Consider the following 11185-nt stretch of genomic DNA (forward strand, 5'->3'; position numbering starts at 1 on the left):
GAGGCCGACGAATTAGGAAATGTCATCTTTAGGAAATCGATGACAACGCTTTTTACGAGAACTGTATCTCATGAATTTTGGTTGTCGTGTGGTGTGTGTCTTAGTGACTTGTTTTTTGGGATTTCGTTTACCAGCCGATTCTTTGTGGACTCTGTACGATCTGTACAACACAGTATCACCACAAAAAATGAAAGTTACCTTTAAATGTACACGCAAGACTCATTCTGTTAAAAGCCTTGCTCTTTCATCTCGATACTTCTCGACCTCTACGGGGAAAAAAAGATTCGTCAACTTTTAAGCACTGAAGATGTGTAAGACGATGTGTGTGTAGCTTGTGACTTACACCCTCACTGGTCAGATGTACGTGACTGGAAAAGTTTGAGTTTCGAGGTTTGGACAAAAGAAGTTGCTGACTCTGATATAGATTTGTAATCCTGACTTCAAACATTCAGTGAAAAAAGTAATTTTTAAATGTGTGTTAACTGCAGTGGCAGAAGAACCCGTCACCGAGGAAAGACAATCCCTTCAGGACAGAACTGCCATTGACATGGACATTCCCAAAAAACCATTCCGTGAGGACACTGGTGTGACTGTGCCAAATGTAGAGAATCTAAGAACATTAAACACTGTCCCTAGGACACCACATCTTGGTTACCAAACTTTTTTTGCAGAGACTTTGATTCCACTTTATTCGTTTTGATGTGCATTTGATCCATGTACTTAACCATATGGTTTATGGTTTTTTTTTCGTGTTGTTCCATTTAAAAAAATGTTTTCTGAAAAAAAAATGTCCTGAATAATAGTATGAAAACTCTTGTATCGTCTGTCTTCGTGTCAAAACGGATATCTCGTACACTATGGCTACCGCTGCTGTCTCTGCACCTTCTTCCTCCACTTTCAAAGTCATCGACGAAAACTTAGATCGTACCAGTTGGGAGGCCTTGTATCTTCGGCATCTCTTTAGCATGTTAATTGCTGGACCCAGCGGTTCAGGCAAAACCGAATTTGTCAGACGTTTGATCTAACATAAACATAATTTGATCCGCCTCAACGTATCGTGTGGTGTTACAAAGAGTGGCAATCAGCGTACAGCCTCATGCGAGAAAGTCAAGGCTATTCCATCGTGTTTTTGGAAGGCATTCCTGGTGAAGACGACGGGATCGTGTCTAATTCCAGTCGAATCCATCTGGTCATCTTCGATCGCATGCTAGGAGAAGACGAAGAAGAAATTAAGTTTTGGTTTACGCGCATCATCGTAATGCCAGTGTAATTTACATCACCCAAAGTTTGTTTAAATAAAGTAAATCCCATCGCACTATCAGTCTCAATGCTCATTAAGTGGTCTTGTTTAAAAGCTCTAGAGATAAATTGCAAGTGCCAGTGTTAGCCAAACAGTTAGGAACACCGTGGCTGACTCATGTGTACGACACGCCTATTTACTCGTGGATTTAACACGGACGACAGTCATTTACCAGGAACCCACTGGGTAGCCGTCTACTTCCCTAAAGATGATTGTGTGGAGTATTTTGATTGGTATGGATTGCCACCTTTGGAAGACGATATCGTCGACTTTATGAGAAGAAATGCCTAGACGACACGATTCAATAATGGAAATTGAAAGGAACAGATTCCATGGTGTGGACAATATTGTGTGTATTTTTTCTTCATCAGCGCAGTCTTTGATATCTCTTAGAACATTTAGTGACTTATTTTGATCGTGACTTTTCTAGAAGTGACGACAACGTAGATCGATGGTTTTGTGACCATTATGGATATATCTTGTCTTTAGTTAGGAAACGTAGTGTACATCAATGGCCTAATGACTTCCACTCGTGAAAGTCTAATTTAACTTCACAACGTTGTCAACCTTGTCAAAAATAGTTTGTTTATTTGGTTGCTTGTTTGTTTGAAATATTATGTTGGTTAATGGTGTTTGAATAAAAATGTTCTATTTTTAAAAAATTTGTCTGTCGTTTGTTCTCATTTCTTTTTTTACTATACGTGCTCTTGACTTCTCGCTATCCCTCACCTTAAGATAAGCTCTATAGCATTCCGACCCTACAAAACTATAGGGATGTTTTCTATCGCTTGAGCCATATAAAACGGGTGAGGCTACAGACTGACCATCCATTGTTGCCTCGTCAACGTATAAAGATGCCTTCTAAGTTAGTTAACCTGAACGAAGCCTACGTGAATTTGCATCGCGTCAGGCAAAACATGATACCCGAGCCTGATGAGATTGAAAACGTCAGGATGTTGAAATTGGTCAAAGACCTGATTGAAGAGGTCTTCAGAGATGAAATCAAGAAAGAGTAAGAAGAATGGACGGAGAAGTATAGACTTCAGAGGCAGATAGATCAGCAGCAGCAACAACAACAACATAATCCAGACATATGTTTTATAGACTTCCGTGTTTATACCAAGGAGTTTTCCTTCTCCTTCCGAAGAAGCAGACCTTATCCTATGGGAAAGCCTGCCGCCAGACGGTGACCCAATCTTCGACAATAAGAGATGGCCACAATCCCCGTCAACAATACAGGTCTTTTTCAGGGCTACCCAAACACTCTAGAAAAGAGATACTAGTCAAACTGGCAAAATTTGTATTTGTAGTTAAAAAACTGAAGTGCGTCTATAAGCACTTCTTTTCCCTCTCTTGTAAGATAGTGTGTCGGGTGTGTGTGTTTGCAGTTAGTGATTATAGGTTAAAAAAGTGACTGTTTCTTTTAGGTCCGCGCGTTCCATGATTTTTTGGTTATTGTGAAGTGAGTGTTGTACGTTTTGGTGTAAGGGGGATGTTTTCCTTCACGTCCGCGCTTCTGATATATAAAGCAGAACGTTCGTTAGTCTGGCTACCCATCGTTGACTAGTCAACTGCAAAGAAACAGTAACATAATTGCCAAATTGATTGAACTTTAGATGCACCTAGGGTATGCCATCGAGGCCATCCAGGAGGAAGCCAGAATAGAAGAGGAGGAAGAGAACAGGAAAAAGAAGAACGAGAAGGAAGAAAGAATACTACCTCACCCCATGCTTAGACCTTTGTATAAGGTGAAGCCTGAGGTGAGGACACCGCCACGGCCAATACCAGCACCACAACCAGTACCAATACCACGGCCACTACCAGCACATCAGCCTCTACCAGGACCACAGCCAGTACCAGTACAGTTGAGTACACAGGAGAAAAAGGAGTCAACAGCATCCACGAGTGTGGAATAGAAGAAGACAGAGAAGTCTTCAGAATCCCGGAAACTGAACGTTGGGGTTTAGAAGCCACTCAAAAGGCTTCTGCGCTCCCAACCACACAATTAAATTGGGAACAGGACCGGAGCCGGCGAAGTATGTGTTATGTAGGCCTGGGAGATGTCACCATTCACCGGGTACATCTGAAGTTAAGAGAAGAAACAAAAACACCCCTTCTCAGGGCTATCCAGATCTCTAGAAAAGAGATACTGATCAATTGTCAATCATATGATTGTATGTGTGTGTGTGTGTGTGTGTGTGTGTGTGTGTGTGTGTGTGTGTGTGTGTGTGTGTGTGTGTGTGTGTGTGTGTGCGTGTGTGTGTGTGTGTGTGTATGCGTGCGCGTACGTTTGTTGGTGTGTGTATTTGTGTATTGTTGTGCACGCATACTTATGTGGATAGTATATAATGGATTATTTTCTTCCCTTCTGTGTGAATAATATATAATGGGTTATTGTCTTCCCTTCTGTGTGGATAGTATATATTGGGGTTAGTGGATAGCATCCAGTAGGGTTTTGTCCCTTCCCTTCTGTGTGGATATTGGATATTGGGTTATTTGATAGTATATATTGGGTTATTTTCTTCTCTTCTTGGTGAATAGTAGATATTTGGGGGGTCTTCCCTTTCTGTGTGGATAGTAGATATTGTGGGGTTTTTTCTTCTTCCCTTCTGTGTGGATAGTAGATATTGGTGGTTTTGATAACAGATATTGTTTTTTCTTCTTCCCTTTCTGTGCTGATAGTATATGATATGTGAATTTAGTGTAAGGGATGTTTTCCTTCACGTCAGTGCTTGAAGGTATGTAAAGTATAGCGGTCGTCAGTTTGGCTAACCCAGCGTTGACTAGTCAACGCATTGGAAGATGAATTTGTTCAAAGAATTAAAAGACAGTTGGTATACAGTTGGTATTGGATGGTGGATGCAGCCTATGTGGTGGAAAGGCTTGCAGATGAATGGAAGGATCAATGTAGCCTCTTCCTTGTGACAAGTCAAGTGACCAGTTTGAAAGTAGCAAGAGATCTGGTGAAATACATGATAGAGGAGGAAGTTGAGAAATTAAGAGGTTTTATTAAGCCTAAGTATGTTAGAGTGGGAACATTGAAAGAGGCCCTTGATGGTGTGATCAAAGTGAAACACCTTTTACAAGACATTTCACAGAGTGGTCTTTGTTATGTGGAGATTAGACCAATTAAAGAAAGCAGAAGAAATAATTAGAAAGGTGCTGGAAGAGGAGATGAAGAAGATAAAAGATACCTGGGCTAAGGAGAGAAAGGAAAAGAAAACAAAAAGAAAAAAGATGATTTTGACAGACTAAATCAAAACTGGATCAAGGTGCAAGAAAAGTTTAGATCCATGGGACACCCTGACTGAATAGCAGAGAAGGAAAAAACGAAGGGAAAAATAAAGAATGTGAGGATATGGTGGCAGAACTTGAGAAAATAGAAGACGAACACAAAGGTCCTTTTCAGGGCCACTTCATTGCCTCGAAAAGATTTGCTCTCTTGCCTATATTTTTTGTCCACTTTATATTTTATGTGTGATAGATTTATGTTCATCAATCTATGTATGTGTTATATATGTCTATATCTTTACTGTATTTGTCTCTAACTAGGGTAGCGCTTATTCAGGTCAGCCCCTTGCAACATTAGTGCCAGTGTTCCGCCCAACTGAGGTCAGCCACTTGCAACATTGTTGCCAGTGTTCATTACCGTGACGTCAATTCCTACTGAGTTTAAACAGGCCCATGATTAATTCCAGTTTGAGGCTATAGTGCCGGGACACTTTTTTAACAGAAGTATACGTGAGGCTATAATTCTTGAGGCTATAGTGCCTTGACACCTTTTTGACTGGATTTTCTGAGGCCCTATCGCCCCCATTCGCTACATTTTAAATGCTAGCGGGCTTTGTAGCACCGTCTAGTTTGGGTCATGTGATTCTGCCTGGCTATATATACGTACCAACTGTGACTACGATGATGGTGTGTTATGAAGCGGTATTGTGTAAAAGCTTCCGCTTGTAATCGAATCAGTATAAAGACCTCGCCGGAAAAAAGCATATTTGGTCGTATTTCGCCGAAAAGGAAAGGGCTAGACCGTGGAATCTAAAGAGAAGGGACTTCGCTGACCAGACTACATGTTCTACAAGGCTCGTCCAAGAAAATCTTGGAATCACGACCTTGCGACAAACCACGTTTTAACTGAATATATCTTTTATCTCATCCTTTCGCACTGTTCCTCTCTCTCTCTCTCTCTCTCTCTCTCTCTCTCTCTCTCTCGGTCTTGAGCGAGTAACGACGCGCGAGCACGACCTTGTCGAAGACACAGTCGGCGACGCAGAATAACGACGCAGTCGACGACACAGCAACCTAGTCTGCGACCCATTCGACGACCGAGCAACTCAGTCGACGATACAATCAGCGATCCAGTCGACAAACTCATCAACCAGTCGGCGATCCAAAAGGACAAGATACTCGACGACGTAGTTGGCGCATCAGCGACCAAGTCGGTGACCCAGGCGACGACTCAGCGACCCAATCGGCGACCCAGAAGGACGACACAGCGACACAGTCGACTACTAAGCGACACAGTCGACGAATCAGCGACTCAGTCGACAACACAATTAGCAACTAAAGGACGAACCAGTCGACGACTCAACGACTCAGATGACGACACAGTTGTGACGCAGTTGACGACCCAGTCGGCAACAAGAAGCCAGGAATAAGACGTTATTCCTCTGAGGTAGAAATCTGTCGCACTCGAGATCGTCAGTGCCCAGACAGATACAGCGGGGTATCACTCCAAATACAAGGACTTATCGTAAAGAACCCGAGATAGCGAAGACTCGGGGTAGTGTAGCCGGGGGTACGGTAGCCGGGAGAGTTTCCGCTCCAGAGTTGCTTCCGTTATATCTTATGTTTCGTCTTCAAAATGAAACTTGCTTCATTCTACGCATCATTGTTTTTTGTTTAATAATTGAAAGCGTTGCAACCCTATCCGACAAAAGTTTGATGGCTTGATTATCGTGTGATAATTGATGTCATTTTGCAAAGAGATGATTAGACATAATAGTAGACTGTATCTAAAGTTCCCATTATAAAACTACTTCATGATAGGAAGGACGACTTATCACATATTGTTATTTTTATTATTGTAAAATAAGGAAATCCGCAAAAGAAGTAGTTTACAGTTCTAAAAATCCGGTTTCCTACCACAGAACCTGGAGTAGCGAAATCATTCATGGTATCGTTCTTAATATTAGTTTTCTTTTATCTTTTCTTAGCAAAGGACACGTGTCATTAATGCTTAGTATCAGAAACGAAGTGAAATATGATTGAAAATAATTATTAATTATATGAATATAGATGCTATATGATGATGTGGCATGTACTATATACCTCAATGTCATGACAGAAAAAAATACTTTGTAAAACTTCTCATTATTGGCGTCCTGTACAACAAAGTTCTTTATTAGTGAACAGTACGTCAGTGCATCCTCTCAAAGTACTCACCATGAACCACTACACACTTTCTCTGTCTGATTATCCAATTATTAAATGCCATTTTGTATTCACTTGCTGGTATGTTGTTCACATCTGGAAAGCTGCACTTCCAGCCATATAGCGTGCCATAAAATCTTTTACCTTTTATGGACTCTTTGATAACGTGATTCAGCCAGAAATCACTTGGAACTAAATGGAGGCTGTGGCAAAGTTTGGATCCTGTGCTTCTTCGGGAAATTTGTCGTGAAGGCGGATTTATGCGCCGGTGTGTTATCCTGGAATAGATGCATACCTTGCGTACCGGTGCGCAGACGGGTGATTCGCTTGTGTTCTACAACTTTTGGCAACACCTTTAAGGATTAAAATGTCCTATGACACTAGCGCAGTCAAACATAGATATCTGGACGACCAAAAAAATAAAGCGTATTAAACTCTCTGGACAACCCAGCTATGTCGAGAAATCCTGCTCGTTTTCTCCGAACATGACTTTATTATTTTCTCTTGTATCAGGTTTTTTTTAAAAAATCCATGTTTAATCACCTGCAACAATCTGATTCAAACGTCTCTAGTGACTCTTTTCACACTTGGCGAGTAGCTGTTTGACAGTTTCAACCCAAATCTGTTGTGATCAGCCGTCAGCAAAAGCGGGACCCATCATAAAATTCTCTGAGCTTTATATGGTTCTTCATTATATCAAGGTGAGATGAATTAATAACCGTGATAAATGAAATATCTTCCACTGTACATAAATCATTTTATCAACAGCCCACTTCACATCAGCCACCTGCTGCTCACCAATCACAGACAAGGGCCTTTAGGAGTGTTGGTCCGAGTGGTCTAAAGCGCTTTCCGTTACGGATCACTGCCATCTCACCTCTGTCTGCGTAGGTTCGAGTCTCGGATTCGGCCAATGTGGGTACATGAGAAAGCTTGCCAGTAGCTTCTCGAGGGTCCGTGGTTCTTTCCGGGGATTTCCTGGGTTCTTCCTCCACCATTAATACTAGCCGCCATGTATAGCCTATCATGTGCTGAAAATGGCGTTAAACCCTAAAACAACAACAACATTCTCGTGGACTATTTCCCTTACATGTGAATACAACAACATGGCTGACGTGGCTATTTCTCTTACATGTGAATACAACAACATGGCTGACGTGGCTATTTCTCTTACAAATGAATACAACAACATGGCTGACGTGGCTATTTCTCTTATATGTGAATACAACAACATGGCTGACGTGGCTATTTCTCTTACATGTGAATACAACAACATGGCTGACGTGGCTATTTCTCTTCCATGTGAATACAACAAGATGGCCCACATGTGAGTACAATAAGGTTTAGAAAGATATAAAATTAAATCATCAACGGTTAAACATAAATAGAATACGCACAGGTTAGTAGTTGGTGTTGCTTCTTATTCATTCTAAGTGTGACCAAAGAAACAACAAATATTTTATATAAGGTTTTCGATCCGACAACAACATAGATGTGATTCTTCTGGCTGCTGGCAAAATACCGTTTTAACGGCTTGATACTGCACATACAATTTTAACGGCTTCATACTGCGCATACCGATTTATTGGTTGTATAATCCATATACCATTTTAATGGCTTGATACTGCACATACCGTTTTAACGGTTTCCTATTGCGCATACCGTTTTAATGGTTGTATAATGCATATACCATTTTAATGACTATATACTGCACATACCGTTTTAACGGCTTTATACTGCGCGTATCGTTTTAATGGCTGTATAATGCATATACCATTTTAATGGCTGTATACTGCACATACCGTTTTAACGGCTTGATACTGCACATACCGTTTTAACGGCTTCATACTGCGCATACCGTTTTAATGGTTGTATAATGCATATACCATTTTAATGGCTGTATACTGCAGATACCGTTTTAATGACTATATACTGCACAAACCGTTTTATAGTTGAAATCTTCGTGTTTTTAAGTTGTTTTTAATGCAATACTTTCTTTTAGAAAACAAAGATGAAAAAGACTGCAGTTTTACAGTTTATCAACCTTTTACAACAACAACAACAACAACAACAACAAAAACAAGTCTGGAAACTGGTGCAATGATCGGTGCTTTGACGCTGGCTGAGTAATCTGATTGATTAAGATTTATTACACAATGGCTGACATGTGAACACAATAAGCTGTAAATTTCCATACTCCTCTATTTCAGAGTTTTTAAGATCAAACACGGACATTTATTGGAGCGTTATAAGTAATACAAGGCCAAAACGTTGTGCGAGATGGCTTATTTATCTTTGATTTAAGATCAAATTTTTGTAAGGGTTGCAGAGCTATGCTCATTTGTTATGTAGCTGTATGATTTCTGCATTTTTAGTTGAAATTTCGTACGTGCATATGTTCTATTTTAAGACATTAAGAACATAGACTTGCATAGGATCTATAAATAGATGTTTACGTACGTGTTTAGATTTACTAATAATAAAATTATTAGTAAATATGTTCACACTTTTCGGGCTGTTTCCCATTGAAGAATTAAGTTGTTTCGCATTCGATGCGTTAGATCAGGTGAGTTTTTTTGACGATGTTGGAAATTTGCATTTTGTCGCGTAACAAGTAGTGACGATATGCATGTTTTACCCTTTCGCATATATATATATATATATATATATATATATATATATATATATATATATATATATATATATATATATATATATATATATATATATATATATATATATATTCCTAGGACAGGACAATTTTCTCATTCTTATTTCTTGTGTTCGTATGGTAACGTCAAGTCTGCATGCGTAATTTTATGTTCTGTTTCGATATAATTTCAGTGGAAACATTTGTTCGGATTATTCAGTAGAAACAGACATTGCTCATTAGACTACAATATAATTCTAAGACCATTGTGAATTATTCAAAGGAGTTCTGAACAACGTCATTTTGACACGTCAGGACTGTTAGCGGACCAGTATATTCGTGGATCTGAAATTTATATATAATTTTTTATTCTTTGGGACTTGAATTGAACTTTTTCAGGATTATTTTTAATCCAGTTCATAATACTCTAAGTTCCTCTTAAATTTTCATTTTTATAACATTGATAATTAAATTGTTTAAGTTTTGCAAAACCTTCTGCTTTTGCTTCTTTCTGTTATTTTGCTTATCACCATATATAGTCGTAACACAAATAATGAGTGAATGGATGGACTGAATGATGGACAGCAAAAGTGATACCCTTGGGGTACCGAATCTCGGTCCTAATAGTAATTCCTCTATCAACTGACAGCCATAACAGTCAATACAAATAAACATACATACATCCATGTCGCTTTCAGGAGTGTTAGTTCACTTGCCCATCGGGCCAAACAAGTTTACTGTTGATGCCGAACATTCATCGTCCATCCCTACATCTACAATTGCTTGAGATCCTAGAGACAATATATCTGACCCAGGTTTGACTACACTTGGACCTAGACCTTAGATGAGTTCAATAAAGAGCGAGATCCACGCTTATTAATGGAGTGCGTATTTCAAGTATGATTTTGATCAAACTTCGAATACATGTTTTTTATCATCAGGATATCAAATGAGTAAGATAACGAGCAGGATCCATTCATATTATTAATGTGATCTTGTTTCTGGCTGATTGAGTTTGAAATCGTTATTAAGACCATATTTCTAGTCTAATCTTGACCCAGCCAGAAATATATGCTTATGTTTTGATATCATTTGACTAATATAACGAACGAGATCCATGCATATTAAGGAGGTGATCGTGCATCTGATTGGTCGAGCGTCTTGATACACTGCATAATATGTTTCTAATCCGATTTGGATCAAACTTTGTAAATATGCTTATATCATGACTAGCAAACGTCTACTTTAAGCCACATCTATGCATATTAATAACGTGAGCTTTCATCTGGCTGGGTTTGTTAACAGTCGAGAGATGGTACTTTTGGTCCTATACTGGTCCAACTTGGTAACTAGGTTAATATCAAAAAGATTTGTTATGAGCTAAATGTGTGCATATTAATGAGATAGTCTTGCATCTCACTGACTGAGTAGGCATATGGTATGACCCTGAGTCTTGCATCTCACTGACTGAGTAGACATATGGTATGACCCTGAGTCTTGCATCTCACTGACTGAGTAAGCATATGGTATGACCCTGAGTCTTGCATCTCAGTGAGAAGGGGTATGGTATGGCCCTGAGTCTTACATATCACTGAGTAGGCATATAGTATGACCATGAGTCTTGCATCTGACTGACTGACTAAGCATATGGTATGACCCTGAGTCTTGTCTATCACTGACTGAGTAGGCATATGGCATGGCACAGAGTCTTGCATCTCACTACTGAGTAAGCATATGGTATGAAACTTAGTCTTGCATCTCACTGACTGAGTAGGCATATGGTATGACCCTGAGTCTTA

This window comes from Sinohyriopsis cumingii, chromosome 1 (assembly GCF_028554795.1).
Source record: "Sinohyriopsis cumingii isolate HCF-2022 chromosome 1, ASM2855479v2, whole genome shotgun sequence".
In the NCBI taxonomy this organism is placed as follows: domain Eukaryota; kingdom Metazoa; phylum Mollusca; class Bivalvia; order Unionida; family Unionidae; genus Sinohyriopsis; species Sinohyriopsis cumingii.